The sequence below is a fragment of the Dendrobates tinctorius genome, unplaced genomic scaffold, assembly GCF_039654945.1.
Source record: "Dendrobates tinctorius isolate UK_male_01 unplaced genomic scaffold, ASM3965494v1 ptg000017l, whole genome shotgun sequence".
Lineage (NCBI taxonomy): Eukaryota > Metazoa > Chordata > Amphibia > Anura > Dendrobatidae > Dendrobates > Dendrobates tinctorius.
The window spans coordinates 1,011,339-1,029,253 of record NW_027361685.1 but is presented as its reverse complement, the minus strand read 5'-3'; positions in this window follow the sequence as shown (position 1 = coordinate 1,029,253).

The following is a 17,915-nucleotide window of genomic DNA, read 5'->3' as shown; positions in this document are numbered from 1 at the left end:
TATACGTGGCCCCATCTCGTCCTGGTATGCAGGGCCCCATCTCGTCCTGGTATGCAGGGCCCCATCTCGTCCTGGTATGCAGGGCCCCATCTCACCTGGTATGCAGGGCCCCAGCTCGTCCTGGTATGCAGGGCCCCATCCTTATAAGTGGCCCCCACCCCCATTCCTATCCTGGTATACATGGCCCCATCACAAAACATTAAAAAACAAACCATTACACTTACCTACCCGGCGCTCCCTTACAACGTACTGCTCCGGTGCCAGCAACTGCTGTATGCTTGTAAGAAGCGCTGAGAACAGTGAGAATTCATGAATATTCTTTTATCTTAAGTAGCGGCACATGTGACTGCCGGTAGCAGCAGGAAGCCGGAGGCTGACACTGTGTGCTACTGAAGAGAAATGAATACTCACTGCCCTTTGCGTGCACAGTCCTGGCAACTGTGCTCTGCTTGTGAGCAGCGCATGACGTCCCTGCCATGCGCTGCTTACAAGCATATAGCAGTTGCTGGAAACGGAGCAGGACGCTGCGAGGGAGTGCGGGGTAGGTAAGTGTGGCGCCCCTGAGGGTTCAGTCGCCACAGAGGTACTTACCTCCCCTGAGGTGTGGTACCCCACCATCCAGGTAAGGTGGAGACACCTGACCACGCTCCAACACCTGCACCCCACACCACAAAGTAGTGTAGCAAAGCACCTTCGGAGGCTCCCTGCTTGGAGTGTAGCACAGCACCCCTTGGTGGCTCCCTGCTTGGAACACGAAACGTGCTGGGAGGTGGATGGAATTTAGTTCACCTAAAAGAGCAGGAAGAGTTGAGTTCAGGCAGTCAGTCCTTGCACTCAGTCAGAGAGTGAGGATGTAGACGGACGGAGTGTGAGACAGAGAAGATCCCCAGGAGAGGGATGGAAGAAGGAAGTGCTGCAGCAGGCCACAGTGATCTGGGTCTGCTGGCACAGGAAAGAGAGAGAGAAAGGAAGCTTGATTCTCCATTGGGAAGAAGGATTAGCACGGAACGTGAGGAGAATAAGAGAACAAGGACCAGGGTTAGAGGAGAACCCTTTTCAAGTTCTAAGCGCAAGGCCGGGGTCCGGTCACCGAGGTTTTACGGATACTAATGGTCCTGCAGCAGACACAGGAGGAATAGAAGTAGTGACCACTTTATTCCCACACAAGACTTGGGGGCACAACAGCAACATATTAGTGAGCCGGGACTCAGCAAGGAGTCCCCGAAACAGGCTACAGCTGTCTGCAGTACAAGTAGAGTTCATAGGAACATTTGACAGGAGGAACTCCAGTGTAACTCGGTACTAGGAGTACTTCATTCTTAGGCGCTATAAGAGGAGACGTTCAGAAAAGGCACATATGTTGGTGGAGTGTTGGAAGGGAGTACTTCATCTTGCCTGGATGTTGGCTGAGCTCCTGACCCGGAGGACACGGCACGGATGCGGGCACCTGTACCTGGAACAGACTGTGAGTAAAGCTTTGGAACTGCATGCCTGGTGTCCTCCACTTATTCCTGCGCCAACCTGCCCAGCACGACTACATCTCTTGCGCCTGACACTACACCATCTAAGTGTCACTTCACTCACACTGCCCTGGGACTACAGCCCTGCCTGTGGAGGGCTATAACATCATTGCTGCACCACACTATCTGTCCCAGAGGATCTGTCTGCAGTGTCGGCTTACATCTCTTTTGCCGAACACCACAGGTGGCGTCACAAATCACTTATAAACTTTCACCACCATAAGCACACTGAAACAACCCCCCTTTGTAATAGAGCCCCAGGGCCACGGACCGGGTCACTGCTGCCGTGACGACCCCCCGTTGAAAAGATGAACCGGCCCGGTACCGAGTACCCCACGGCCCTGGTGAGTGAGGGCGCTCCATAAGTGTAAAGGTTTGATTTTTAATGTTTTCTGATGGGGCCATGTATACCAGTATTGGGATGGGCATGTGGGCCAATTATAAGGATGGTGTCATGCATACCAGGACTGGGGTTGGGGGCTAATCATATCAAGATTCTATTATTAAAGAGAAATGAATATTCATTGCCCTCCAAGCCCATGGGCGTGGAATGCATTGAATATTCATTTCTCTTTACCAGCGGGAACAGGAGTTAGCCGCAGCCACCGGCTCTAGCCTCCTGTGACCCGCTGCTCCGCCGATGCTGTTCCCCCACCTCCCCTCCACAGCCAGAGCCGGTACATCCAAACAATAAGACACCCCCCATTTTCCTCCACATTTTTGAAGGAAAACAGTGCATCTTATAGTCCGAAAAATACGGTAGTTTTAACACAAATTGAAAAGTCAGGATAAAGGGAAACTCTGCTCTTATTGTACAGAAATTCACACTTGGCCTCACTGCACATTTACTGTTGTCGCTCATAAAAGGGAAGTTTGGCCAGAAAGACTGGACCTGGTCTTGTAGGGACCATGAGACATTCAGCAGCACAGAAGGGAGAGAAGAGTCATCCGATAAGATCTCAGGGATCTAGGAAGCCAACAGCATCATTACCCTCCGCTTTCTCTTACAGACCCATCATAATATTTTTCTTTAAGTGATATCCTAACCTGTCAGCACATTCTACGTACGCTGTCATTTGGCTTTATAGTTACAGATCTGGGCAGGTAACGGTCAGCGTCTCCTAATCCCAGGGGGTAGGTGGATACTCCAGGTTGTAAGTTCTATAGAAAAGAGCTTTCAATGCCCAAAGTCATTTGAACAGTTTTGGGTGGAGGAGAATGTTGTGGTCTAGAGGCAAAATGGTGATCATGATAATACGGCCGGACTACACCACCGATAAAGCAGATACAGCCGGTGACCGAGAATAATCTGTGACTTCTCTGCATTCAGTGGTTACTACTCACCTGGGTAGTCATATGTGGGAATCTCCTCTTTACACCGCTCATCACCCCTCACATATGTCTCTGTAGTATTAATATGGGTCAGATCTTCACCCTGAAACAAATATTGTAAAAGTCACCGACAGATGGAGAAGTCCCATCTATGATCAGCTCTAATCCTGCCATCTCCACCGTTCTCATTACACAAGTATAAAACATATAATACTGGTGGATAAAACAAGACTGAGCACAAGACCTTCACAGCCGTCTACACATCATAGGGGAGATCTCCTGACACCTTCTCTCCATCTACCTGATGATCCTGAGGAGCACTGGGATCTTCTTGGTTACAGTCCTGTGGAAGAAGAGGACGGGGACATCTCTCTGGTGTTGTCCTCTTACTGGATAGATCTGGAGGAAACACATACAGGACTGAATTCATTCTCTACATACAGATAATTATAGGCCGTGTGTATTTAGTCCTGTCTATTACCTGGTGATGTGAGCGGCTGGGGAACCTCCATTATGACGTTCTTGTACAGATCTTTGTGTCCTTCTAAATACTCCCACTCCTCCATGGAGAAATAGACAGCGACATCCTGACACCTTATAGGAACCTGACACATACAATGATACCATCATCCCCCCGATCCCTTCCTAGTGTTACTGTATAATGTCCCAGCATTCCCAGCAGTGTCACCTCTCCAGTCAGCAGCTCCATCATCTTGTAGGTGAGTTCTAGGATCTTCTGGTCATTGACGTCCTCATGGATCAGGGGGAGAGGTGGAGGCCCCGTGATTGGGCTCAGGGGTCTTCCCCATCCCTCAGACACAGGGTCCTGACAGCGATCACTAGAGGTCTTCTTCACCACTGTGTAATCCTGGTTATGGAGAGATACGTTAATAAATCTCACTACAGACATTTCCAGAGTCCTCACCTCTCCAGTTCTCTCCATCTGTTATTCCCATAGATAAGAATGATGTAATGTGACGTCATCAGAATCTCTCACCTCTCCAGTGAGACGGAAGAGGATCTCTAGGGTGAGGTGTAATATCCTCTCCGCCATCTTGTCTCTGTCCATATCCATCCTTGATGGGTAAATCAGGAAAATTCTCTTTTGTAGAAGATCTTCACTGAGAGGATCCGATATTGTAGAGACCTGAATGAGAAGAAGATGATCGGATGTAACATCATAAGAATCCTGTGTAATAATACAATTACTGGAGATAATAAGGGAAACATATGAGGAGATTTATTATCTTACAGGGTTTAGTTTTCTTCCCTGACATCTACTAATAAAACCTATATATTTAGGCCACAGACAACAAGCAGTTTCCTCCTCGGAGTCGGCAGCTGAACACGTTCCTCATAGACTCATCTTCCATAACGCTAATTCTCGTCTCGTTACTGACACTGGAATCGGCATTAGCAATACTGCAGGAGATATTCATTACACGTGATGTAATAACGTGCAGGAGGAATATACGTCACCACAGAGCAGGCAGACCCACAGTAAAAGGGGAGGTTTATTTACAGGGAGAATATCTGGTGAACATATAATGTAACAGAGAAAATGCTGTAACAGGTGATATCAGAGACTGAAGAAATAACAGAAGTGTAAAACAACAGACAGTTATTCTCTTATGGGGATGAAACTTATCAGTTCCTGGAGATATTGCTTGTAGAGATCACTCTTCTCCCACGTAGGCACCCAGGCACCAGGGGTGCTTGATGTCGTCTGTCTCTGGGGTCCTAGTTATAGTCCAACTGGCGTATGGGGGGTTAACGTGAGAGCGCAAGGGGTATGCGGATGGCGGTATCCCCCTGTATGCAAGGTTCCTCCCTCTGCTGCGGCAGCGGCGTTCCCTCAACAGGGTCAGGGGCTCTGCCTGCGACAGTCTCTCTTGGCAGGTCAGTGTCACGTTATCGTATGTTCCTCGGTCACAGGGAAGCGTCTCAGGATGAAGCAGCGCCTCACTGCAGGGGAGCGTCTTGTCAGTGCATCCAGTCTGTCGGTGTGAGATAGTCTCTAACAGGAGGTGAGCGACCAGCCCTCCAAGAGGTGTAGGGACAGGCTTCTCGTACTCAGTGCTCAGCACCTGTGTCTGCGGTCCCTCAGTGTTCAGTCGCTGCGCCTGTCTCCTGTCCTCTCCTCTGTCAGCGTCCTCTCTGCTCCCATCCATGCACTGCTCTGCTGAAAGCGCGCCCAATTCTCCCACTCTCCGTCATGCCCTCTTCCTGTTCCTGGTACTCGCGCAGTCCCCTAAAGCATCCCCCGGGGAACCTAATGCCCTGCTCGATGGTTCTGGGCACGGAGCTAGGAAGGCAACTCCCCCTCGGCTACTTCGGTGCTTCACCCCCTTACATTGACATGAGAAATAACTACATCATGATGAGGACGACTTCTTCATCTTCTACTACGGCTCTAGAAACATATTTGTCCAGAGTCGGTCACTGCCTCCATCCCCACCGGCCGTCTATATGAATGTTTCCCGTCTTCCCCGCACTCGAATCTTCTATCACGTTAGATCTCAGCTCTGAGTCACACACAGAAGTTTGAGGCTTTTAGAAAAGATTTTTTGTTTCCACAATAAACACGGACAGAAATGATCTGGTCCCAAAGTCTCCATGTACAGTGATTTATGGGGTTTATTTCTGGCCTTAGACTTTCCTATATTACAAGAAAAACTCCAGAAAAAGCCGATATTAAAATGTTTCTAAAGAAAATTGGATCCAACAATTCTTGTAAGAAGAAAAAATAAGCAAAAAGCAGAAGACACAATTTATAATTTTTAATATGTTAAACATTTATTAAAAAGAAATGAATATTTTGTGCCCCAGAACATAGATGTACACCGGAGGGACGGCACAGATGAGGCTTCAACAAAAACCCTGAAAAGCAAACATGGCATCTAAGAAGGTGTGACAGAGTTTGGCTGAATGACCCCCGCCTCCAAGTACTCGATAGTATGGGGCGGCCTAGTTACTCCGATACTTACATGCCTAATAATGGGGTCTGGGCTGCAATGTATGAAGGTCTATTAGGCCGGGCCAGAGGCAGCGTCCAATAAGTTACCTTATAACGCCCCCATACACATTAGACTAAAGTTCCATGAAAGCACTGATTTCGGGGGGTTTGGCCGACCATATAATGTATTTGGGGGCCTCCCGACAGATGATGTCAGGGCAGAGAAGGATCTGACATCCTGAATTTCAGAGGATAATCCGTTTGTTCTTCCTGTAGATAATCCTCCTCTAGAGGAGTCTGGAGACGACTCTCTCATACAGACCACAGGAAAGCTGGAATATTTGTGTGTATGGGGGAGTCGGGAGAGATCGCCGTCTGCCAAATGACCGATCAGCCAACTCTGATCTCATGTGTATGGGGCCGTTAGTATTACACTGACAGGCAGTGATGATACACGGCACTACAGTAGTACAGGGCATCACCGGAGCCATCAGAGGCTTGTATGTTGTATGATCGCACTGATCAGAGGGGTTTAAAAAAGGTTTAAAGTGGAAAAATATCACAGTTTCAGTAACAAGAAACATCCATCACTATATGGAAAGCAGAGTCACTGCACAATGTTAGTTACGTCACGTCCATAACTACTTTATTATACTCTATTATCCTGTACACAGTGGAGTAGATAGAAATCACAGATCCCACAGCAATAGCTGGAATTGGACCCTCCAACGTAAAGAAAAAAGATCTCTCTCTCTATCTATATACACTGTTCAAAAAAATAACGGGAACACTTAAACAACAGAATATAACTCCAAGTAAATCAAACTTCTGTGAAATCAAACTGTCCACTTAGGAAGCAGCACTGATTGACAATCAATTTCACATGCTGTTGTGCAAATGGAATAGACAACAGATGGAAATTATTGGCAATTATCAAGACACCCTCAATAAAGGAGTGGTTCTGCAGGTGGGGACCACAGACCACATCTCAGTACCAATGCTTCTGGCTGATGTTTTGGTCACTTTTGAATGTTGGTTGTGCTTTCACACTCGTGGTAGCATGAGACGGCCTCTACAACCCACACAAGTGGCTCAGGTAGTGCAGCTCATCCAGGATGGCACATCAATGCGAGCTGTGGCAAGAACGTTTGCTGTGTTTGTCAGTGTAGTGTCCAGAGGCTGGAGGCACTAACAGGAGACAGGCCAGTACACCAGGAGTTGTGGAGGGGGCCATAGGAGGGCAACAACCCAGCAGCAGGACCGCTACCTCCACCTTTGTGCAAGGAGGAACAGGAGGAGCACTGCCAGAGACCTGCAAAATGACCTCCAACAGGCCACAAATGTTCATGTGTCTGCACAAATGGTTAGAAACTGACTCCATGAGGACGTCCACAGATGGGGGTTGTGCTCACAGCCCAACACCGTACAGGACACTTGGCATTTGTCACAGATCACCAGGATTGGCAAATTCACCACTGGCGCCCTGTGCTCTTCACAGATGAAAGCAGGTTCACACTGAGCACATGTGACAGCCGTGACAGAGTCTGGAGACGCCGTGGAGAGCGATCTGCTGCCTGCAACATCCTTCAGCATGACCGGTTTGGCAGTGGGTCAGTAATGGTGTGGGGTGGCATTTCTTTGGAGGCCCACACGATGTTGGGCTGTGAGCACAACCCCCATGGAGACACAATTGTGCCTTTACCTGTAGATAAATTCCCAGTGGGGGCAATTTCCAAAATGCAATAACTTAAGTGGGGAATTCAGCTCTTTTCGCACTTAAGGGATCTGTATATGGAGTCTACAAACTACAGTGGGGAAAATAAGGATTTGTTACGCGGCCAATTTTGGGGCTAAAGTCACATTTTTGTGAGGAAAAAAAGTAAAATTGTCATTTTTTTCTTCCAAATTGCTTAAATTCCTGTCACACTATCCGAATTCAGATATTGTCCTGGTCAGAAAGGAGTAAACAGGGAGCGAAAGGGTTAATAGGACTCACAGGAGGAACCGGCCCAGAAAGCAGAAGATCCAGGAGTGTCCGCCACATATATGACTGCTCTGTGCGCACAGGACCTGTGATGAGGTCACAGGAGGGGAGGAGTCAGGGGTCACATGATCAGGGGCCTCAGTGTGTGCAGGACTCAGTGTGCTGGAGCGCTCCCGATAATCAGCTGCATGTGTCGCAGTGTTATGTGTGGAATGTAACGTGTGATTTCTCTGGAGGGAAATAGACCCCACACATGAGGGATTATCCCCAGTTACCGTCCGTCTACTACATGGCGGCATATGATTGTGCTATCGACTCCACACCAGGAGCTAAAATGTCCAAATCTCGGTTATTTCCCCCCTTCCAGAGTCCGGCTGAGGCCGGGGTCACACTTGGGAGAAACTCGCCCGAGTCTCGCACCTCAGTGCCCTTGTGGATTAGCCTCTGTAGGGGAAACGACACCGGCTGTCAGGGACAGGGGGCCCCAACATAAATCCAATATTTGTTGTAAGAAAACCCAACCTGATGCCGCCATTTGGGGTAACCAATGCTCCGGCAGTCTGTGACAATGTCAGTAATTATATTTTTTCTCACTGATTGGTAGATTTGTGGTAATTTTCCTGGATGATATAGTGAGTTACTCCCGTCCTCTGGAGGAGCATGCTCAGCATGTCAGACAGGGTCTCCAGGTTCTACATGACAACTATTTATTTGGCAACCTGGATAAATGACAATTTGTGGTCCAGCAGGTCCAGTCCTCAGGACATTTGGCTTCTGCATTGGGGTGTCAGATGGACCCCGTTACGGTCCCAGCAGTCCCTTCTTTAGTTTTAGCCAAGTAACCTGAAAGCGTTACAGAGATTTCTTGTAGTCGAGAAACTGAGGAACAAACAAGCGAAAAATAGGGTCTTACCTGATAACCAGATGTAATGAGAGTAGGGGAATATTACTCTCACCTGATGGAGTGGCACCTTTACACCATGCTCAATGCATAAATCAGCTGCTGCAGGACCCGGGGCCAAAGACCGAGCAGAAGAGCTGATCCGGGTATAATGTGTCTGTACCTGCGCTGCTGATGGAGACGATTGGAGATGGAGATTTTCACTAAAAACGTTTATTCAAATAGGTTTTCAAATTCAACACGTTTCACAGTCACACAGGACGTCTTCCTCAGGACGAAGCCTGATAGCGGATAAACATGTCAAGCCTGGAACGTTTTATATGCAGTCTTTATGATAATAATAATCTTTTTATTTATATAGCGCCAACATATTCTGCAGCGCTTTACAGGTTGCACACATTATCATCGCTGTCCCCGATGGGGCTCACAATCTAAATTCCCTATCAGTATGTCTTTGGAATGAAAAAAGCCAACAAAGCACAAGATGTCACAGTTCATGAGAAAGTCCGTCACACAAAGATAAATTATAGTTCATGAAAAAACAGAACACACTTACATACAATAATTATATTATAAAGCGCCTATGAATGAAGTGAGGTCACCTAAAAAAATGATAACTTATATTAGAAATAGGAGGAAACCACTATGGCTAAATAGAACTGTAAGGGGCGCAATAAGAGATAAAAATAAAGCATTTAGAGAATTACAGCAAGTAGGTAGTGATGAGGCATTAAATAAATACAGAGAATTAAATAAATTCTGTAAAAAGCAAATCAAGACAGCAAAGATTGAGACAGAGAGACTCATTGCCAGAGAAAGTAATAATAGTCCCAAAATATTCTTTAACTACATAAATAGTAAGAAGCTAAAAAATGACAGTGTTGGTCCCCTTAAAAATAGTCTGGGTGAAATGGTGGATGAGGATGAGGAAAAAGCCAATATGCTAAATGACTTTTTTCAACAGTATTTACACAAGAAAATCCCATGACAGATAACATGATCAGGGATAAAAATTCTCCATTAAATGTCACCTGCTTAACCCAGCAGGAAGTACGGCGGCATCTAAAAATCACTAAAATTTACAAATCCCCGGGTCCGGATGAGATACACCCCCGAGTACTGCAGGAATTAAGCACAGTCATAGATAGACCACTATTTTTAATCTTTAAAGATTCCATAATAACAGGGTCTGTACCACAGGACTGGTGTATAAAAAATGTGGTGCCAATATTCAAAAAGGGGACAAAAACTGAACTCGGAAATTATAGGAGATACTGGAGTATCTGGAGAAGAATAACCTCATGACCCAATATCAACATGGGTTTACAAGGGACTGTTCCTGTCAGACTAATCTGATAAGCTTTTATGAAGAGGTAAGTTCTGTACTGGACCAAGGGAATGCAGTGGACGTGGTGTACATGGACTTTTCAAAAGCTTTTGATACGGTGCCACACAAAAGGTTGATACATAAAGTAAAATGAGGACAATGGGGATAGGGTAAAATATGTGTAGGTGGGTTAAGAGCTGGCTCAGGGATAGGAAACAAAGGGTGGTTATTAATGGAGCAAACTCGGACTGGGTCACGGTTAGCAGTGGGGTACCACAGGGGTCAGTTTTGGGACCGTTTCTTTTTAACATATTTATTATTGACCTTGTAGGGGGAACAGAGAGTAGAATTTCAATATTTGCAGATGACACTAAACTCTGCAGGGTAATCAATACAGAGGAGGACAATTTTATATTACAGGAGGATTTATGTAAACTAGAAGCTTGGGCTGATAAATGGCAAATGAGCTTTAATGGGGATAAATGTAAGGTCATGCACTTGGGTAGAACGAACAAGATGTATAATTATGTGCTTAATTGTAAAACACTGGGCAAAACAGTCACTGAAAAAGACCTGGGTGTATGGGTGGACGACAAACTCACATTTAGCGGCCAGTGTCAGGCAGCTGCTGCAAAGGCAAATAAAATAATGGGATGCATTAAAAGAGGCATAGATGCTCATGAGGAGAACATAATTTTACCTCTATAGAAGTCACTAGTGCGACCCCACTTAGAATACTGTGTACAGTTCTGGTCTCCGGTGTATAAGAAAGACATAGCTGAACTGGAGCGGGTGCAGAGAAGAGCGACCAAGGTTATTAGGGAACTGGGGGGTCTGCAATACCAAGACAGGTTCTCACACTTGGGGTTATTTAGTTTGGAAAATCGAAGGCTTAGGGGTGATCTTATTACAATGTATAAATATATGCGGGGACAGTACAAAGACCTTTCTAATGATCTTTTTACTCTTAGACCTGTGACAGGGACAAGGGGGCATCCTCTACATCTGGAGGAAAGAAGGTTTAAGCATACTCACAGACGTGGATTCTTTACTGTAAGAGCAGTGAGACTATGGAACTCTCTGCCATATGATGTTGTAATGAGTGATTCCCTAATAAAATTTAAGAAGGGACTGGATGCCTTTCTTGAAAAGTATAATATTACAGGGGATATACACTAGTTTCCTTAATATTGCGTTGTTCCAGGGAGGTAGTCTGATTGCCGAATGTGGAGTCGGGAAGGATTTTTTTTCCCCAATGTGAAGCTTACTGTTTGCCACATGGGGGTTTTTTTTGCCTTCCTCCGAATCAACATGTTAGGGCAAGTTGGGATAGGATATGGGTTGAACTAGATGGACTTAAAGTCTCCCTTCAACCTTAATAACTATGTTACTATGTTACTAAAAAGTGCCTATGAATGAAGTGAGGTCACCTAAAAGAATGAATAAAAATATACTGTATCTTTTGGGCTATAAGCCGCACTGGACTATTAGACGCACCCAGAAGGAAAATATGACAAAATTTAATGTGTCAAATGGGGGTCTGTCCCACAGTCCAAATTCAGTAAACCCGGGGGGGGATCGGCAGCGCTGGTGGAGCCGGGTCACAGGAGGTGTTCGGGGATCCGGCGATGATCTGACTTATCCCAGGCTGGTGCAGCAGGCGCCTCTGTAACATCTGTAATCTCACTGAGGCCATTTGGAGTAAGGGGGTTTCGTTTATAAATCCAGAAGATTTCTTCCCGATGTAGTTGTCCAATGCGATTCTGACCCTGTGGGGGAATCTCCTCTGTGGGGAATATTCTCAGTGGTGTGGAATCTTTCTTGTGTTTGATGGTGCAGTGACGTGAAAGCCCATGTTGGAGAAAACCCTATGGAGTATTGGAGCGGTGTGAGTTCAGCCTTTTGTGGAGGGGTTGGGTCGTCCTTCCCACATATAATTTCTGGTATGAGCATATAATCACGTGTGTAACATAACTGGTGGAACATGACATGGGAGTTTTGATCGGGAAAATTTCACAGGTAGAAGTGAATTCAGAGAGACCATGGCAGATCGAGTCACAACATAAGCAAGTTTTCAGATTGCATGTAATGAGTTTATTCGGGAGACAGGCGATTTTTAGCAAATCTTCCTTCTTCTCTTTTATGTTTCTTGGTGCTAGGACATTTTTCAATGATGGAGGTCTTCAAAATGTCAAAAACGGATTGCTGGGTAATGTTTTTCCCATTCCAGCTGTCTGACATGCTCATGATGCTCCTGCAGAGGACGTGAGTAACTCAATATATCATCTAGGTAAACTACCACAAATCTACCAATCGTGGAGAAAAAAAATGAAATATTTAAAGACTGCCGGAGCATTGTTTAATCTGAATGGCATCACCAAATTTTCAGTCTGCACCTCCGGTGTATTGTATGCGGCCTTCCATTCATCACCATTGTGTATAGATATAAGAGTAATCATAAGGAATTGAAAGAATTGTCACCCAGATCTGTTGTGAGTTCATTTTCCCCTTCACCATTGAGGTCTGATGAACTCCCTCTTCTGGTGAAGTAAGGTAGTGAGGCTGATTACAAAGCACCTGAGCAGAATGATGATGACTGGGTGACTAGAATTGCTGACTAGATATAAGGCAGCCGACGCCCTTCTGCCTTGCGGGTGATTACTCTGAGGGATTCTTGGAGACCAGTCTGATTCCTGCTCCTCAAAAGCTAAGTTTTCTGCTCTACATTTTGCATTTGTGTCTTGGTTTTGTTTTGCCTTGTTTTTCTGGATTTCTGCCTTTCCCTGCTGGTGAGCTGAATTCCTTTTTGCTCTGTCTTCAGAAAATACCTGAGTACTGATATAGTCTTTTTGAAGCTTAGCCTCTTCAGGGCTTTTTTCCCTATCAGCCTGTTGGCTCTTGTTTTTGAGAGGGTTTTGGCGGATTGCAGACAGCAGCTTTTCTATTCTGTCCTGTTTAGTTAGCTTGGGCCCCATAATTTGCTCAGCCTATCTTTCTATCTGTGTGGGTGTTTTTTCATCTTGCTTCACCGTCATTATATCTTGGGGGCTGCCTATTGCTTTGGGGTCTGCTCTGGGGCAGTTTAGATTTCCCTTTCTGTCTTTAGGCTATGTAGTTCTCCGTCTGTGATCGAGGGGTCTAGGGCACCGTAGGATCCCCCCACGGCTACTGCTAGTTGTTGTTGTTAGGTTCAGGGGTCTGCAATCCGATAGCTGCCAACTTCTCTGGTTTTCTGGACTTAGCTAGTATTTCTGTTTTTGCCTCCTACGGTGACTCATTCATAACACAGATCTTTTTTGCAATTTTATTCCATGGTGAAACGTGACATCAAATCATATTAGAGTGCGGCGTGCAGGTAGCAGGGAGCTATACAGATGAGAGAGCCTGACAGACTACGGCCGTTTCGCTGTTGCTTAGCGCTTCTACCGGTCCGTGCTTGTCAGGGGGTTACACCACTTCCTCTTAACAAGGGTTAGGGAATGGTTAACTGAGAAGTGCAAAACATTTACAATGAGTACAGTGAAATGATTAATGTAAAAAATTAAAAGAAATATAACATAGATCACAGCCACACAGACATATTCAATGTATCACTGAGGCCAAGGGGAACTTGTGCATCACAATCCACAATCCATGCTGCTTCTCTTGTTAGTAGTAATCTATTCTGGTCACCGCCTTGTACAGGATAATCAGCGGGCTCAATTCCTGCAGATCTCAGCACATTGGGGTCCGCATTATGGACCTCTCTTATATCATTAATGTCACAGATCCTTTCCCTGTGTGACTGAATGGAAATGTTCTCTGAGCCTGATGTGCCGCGGTCTAATAGTCGGGGCAATATAATAATTGTCCTGGGCAGTATATGACATAAAGCGCTTGCTCTGTGCGGCCCGTGATTAGTTTATCTACCGTCATCGCCCCGATCCTCAGATTTCTCCTGTAAGATGGAGATGACAGAAGGAGCAATCCCCACAATGGAAATGGCCTCTTGGACGTCTTCCATGTAACCAGGTGACTTTATTGTTCTTCTCCTGGAATCTTTCCTGTAGCGATAAGTCATCTAAGTCACCGCTTCTTCTAGAAGCAATCGAGGGTTGTTCTTTGCTGCTACGGCTAAATCTTTACCTCCTCACAAATGCCAATTCCTGTTTATCGCTGATTTTATTACATTCATATTGGGATTAGGTGTAAAAGTAACAATAAACCTTTTATTATCTCGTCCTTCTTTCTGCTCTTCCTCCTGGATCTTGTAACTAGACCCACATGGGTTCCTCCATCGCTCTAGCACAGTGTAATAATGTTGGCGGATAACCTCTGTGTAATAAGTCGTCTGTCAGGTCATCCGCTTGTTGTAGGAAACCTTCTTCTCTACTATTCATTGTTCTCAGCCTCAGATACCGGCTGTATGGTCGGCCTCTGTTAGTATGTTCCAGGTGCGCATTATTAGAATGGAGGGACATATTGGTGGCTGCAGGTTTTTATAGGTGCTGGTTATTATTCTACCATCCTCTATTTTATTATTCACATCTGAGAAATCTAAGTTATTCTGTCCAAATTGTGAATAAATCTCTTATTAACCTTATTCTCCTCGCTCATATATGTAATGAAATCATTAACCCCTTTCTGTCCCAGCCCACACCAGAAACACATCATCCATGTACCGGTGGTCCGCACGGAGGTGTCAGGTGGGGGTTTTACACAATAAATATATTTATTTCCAAAGTCTGGCAAGAACAAATTAGTGAAACTGCAGCATCTGGCGCCCCCATCGCTGTCCCCGTCATCTGGGTGGACCAGCTGCCCCCAAAAGAGAAGGCCTTATGGGACAATATAACATTCAGGCTTTCCACGATGAATCCAATATAGTCATCTGTTTCAGCAGTTTTTTCCATAGATTGTTTATTGCTTCCAGTCCTGTGATTTGTGGAATTCGTGCGTACAAGCTCCCGACGTCGATCAAAGCCAATTTATAACCCTCCTGCCAATCTATACCGGACACAATTCTCTATAAATCTCCGGTGTCCTTGATGTGAGCAGGTGCTATTCTCAGTAATGGTCTCAGACACCGGTCTATAAATGTAGAGAAAGATTCTGTTACTGATCCGACCCCGCACACTATCGGGCGGCCTGGTGGGGGCGCTGCGTCTTTGTGGACTTTAGGAATATAACACCAATGCGGCTTGTGTGGAAATTCAGGGAAGAGTTTCTCTGATATTAGACAATCGTCCCTTCTCTATGTGAAATCTCAGAGAAGATCTTAGTTGTTCCTTCTCGTTATTTGTGGGATCAGCGCTTGTTCTTCTCTGTGCTGCTCTCTGATCGCTGTCTTTCTGCTCCTTACTATATTGTCCATTACTACTAACACTACATTATTGCCTTTATCGGCTTCTCTAATAACAGGATCTTGGCAGTTTTTATCTCCTTCAGTGCTCGCTGTTCTTTTCTGTTACATTATCTGTTGTTTTTGTACAGCACTGCCTGTGTGTCTTTTACCGCTCTGTAAAAAACATAAAAACAATTAACCCGATCAGTAAACACCGGAAATAGGAAACATTGAGAATGACAAAATTACGTATTTATGGATGGCACAATTCCACAAAAAATGCTGTAACGAGCGATCACAATTGTACTAATAAAAACGTTATCTCGTCCTGCAGAAAATAATCCATCATACAGCTCCACCGGAGGGAAATAACAATGTTACGGGGCTCGGGAAATGGAGGAACTGCTCCAAAAATGTTTCTTCGCAAACCTCAGATTTTTTTTTCTCCACTAAAAGAATAATAAAAACTGGACATGTTCGGTGTCGCCGTAATCATAGTGATGAGGAGAATCATATTACATGGTCAATTTTACCACAAAATGTACAAAAACAATTCACAAAAAACAATGTCAGAATTGCTTTTTTCTCGATTTCACCGCACTTGGAATTTTTCCCTCGTTTTTGAGTACACTATGTGGTAAAATTAAGGGAGTCATTGAAAAGTACAACTCACCCCACAAACATCAAGCCTCATATGTCTATGTGGCCAGAGAGATAAAGAGTTATGGCTCTGGGAAGAGGGGAAGGAAAAAACAGAAACAAAAAACGAAAATGGGCCGCAGCATGAAGGGGTTAATTGCGTCTTTCTGCCACTTACAGGGAAAGTTAGAAATTAGTTGTGTCAGGTCAGCGTTATGTTCATGGCTTCTGATTTAGAGGAGTTGACTATAAAGAAACACACCTGTGATTCCAGCTTACTCCGTGTCTCTGGCACCGGTAGGGTCCTGGTTACCAATAGGGGGCGACTGGGAAAAGATCTGGTCACTAGCGATGGGCGAACCCGAACTGTAAAGTTCCGACCCTGTACCAAACATATACTGCTCGGTCATAAGCTCCTGAACATGGTTTTCCATGGGAAACTCGTGTTTTATTGTTCAGGTCCAGAGCCTGTAATAGCATAAAATTAATAATAAACATTATCCTTATACTTACCTGTCCAGCGATGCGTCCTCGTGTCCCGCTGTCTCCCGGCCACATCTGCTTCCGGGGCTGCGCATTATCTTCCGGCGGTATTCACTGAACTCGGCAGTCTTCGGCTTTTTCTGGAAGTGTTCGTGCGGTGATGTCAGAGTTCATCCCAGTTCATGGGTCGAGCCGTGAACTGGGGTGAACCCTAACGTCACCACACAAATGCCACCGACGCCGACCGAAAATTGCCGAATGGTGGAGTAAATAACCCGGAAGTTAATGAGCGCCCCCGAAGTAGATGCAGCCGGGAGACAGCGGGACGGGAGGACATGTCGCTGGACCAGTAAGTATAATTATGTTTATTATTAATTTTATACTTTGTTTTACAGCCCCCCCGCCCCATCCCATATCTGTAAAGTCCAAGCTCGGGGTTCGGATGCAAGTTCGCGTCATCTCCGGCCCCGAGCTCGAACTTTACAAAAAACTCGGGTGAACCCACCGATCCCGATCATCTGGGGTTCGCCCATCACTACTGGTCACAATTAGAAACTTTTTCTCTGATCTCAATGTGTCTTATTTGTTTCTTATTTCCCCATAATACACCGGTCACAAGATCGCCGATCTGCACTTTACTCTCCGATGGTGACGATCCTCTAGACATCCGGACAGTCAGGAGCATTGGATCCATCTGTGTCTCCCCACTATTCTAACAATGGACGCTCTCTCCGCCATCATTTCCTCCTCTATACGGTTATTACGGGGAATGACGCTGTGATGACTTCTCTTCTGGGAGAGACACAGATCACAGGTGACTAATATTGCAGTGTGAATAGACACTTATATTTTCCGGTATTTTTCTGCCCTTACATTGTGGGTTATGAGGTGTTTGGGGCTTGTTTTTTGTTCCGCCCTTTTCCCTTTGTTGTTATCTTTCCAGTTGGTAATTGGGATTCTAATATAAGCCCATATATCCCGGGAAGTGTCAGGTGCTGGGATCTCATTATATTATTAATAACAATGTCATTCCCGATTATTCCCGTCATTTATTGCTCATTACATTCTCTCTATATAATAACAGATTCCTCTTTGTTACACGTCCTAATACTGATCATTTATATCTCTATATTGTAGAGGAAACATTTCTAGGAGTGTATACACTTCACCACAAACACTTCCCATAGATTTTATTATCATCACTGTTATTAAGCTGCTTTTCTCTTTATATCTTTACCATATCACTGTTTATTCTCTTTTCTTACCCGTTGCACAGTTGCTCTCTCACTGGTCACTTGGTGGGGTCACATTTGGCTCTTTTCACATGCATTGTTTTGTTTCCGGACCCCTCTCACTATCACTTCACCTGACTGATCGCTACCAGATGGCTCTATGCAGCATTATTCATCTTGGTCTTACCAACAGGTTTTCATCCTGAACCTCCTGCTTC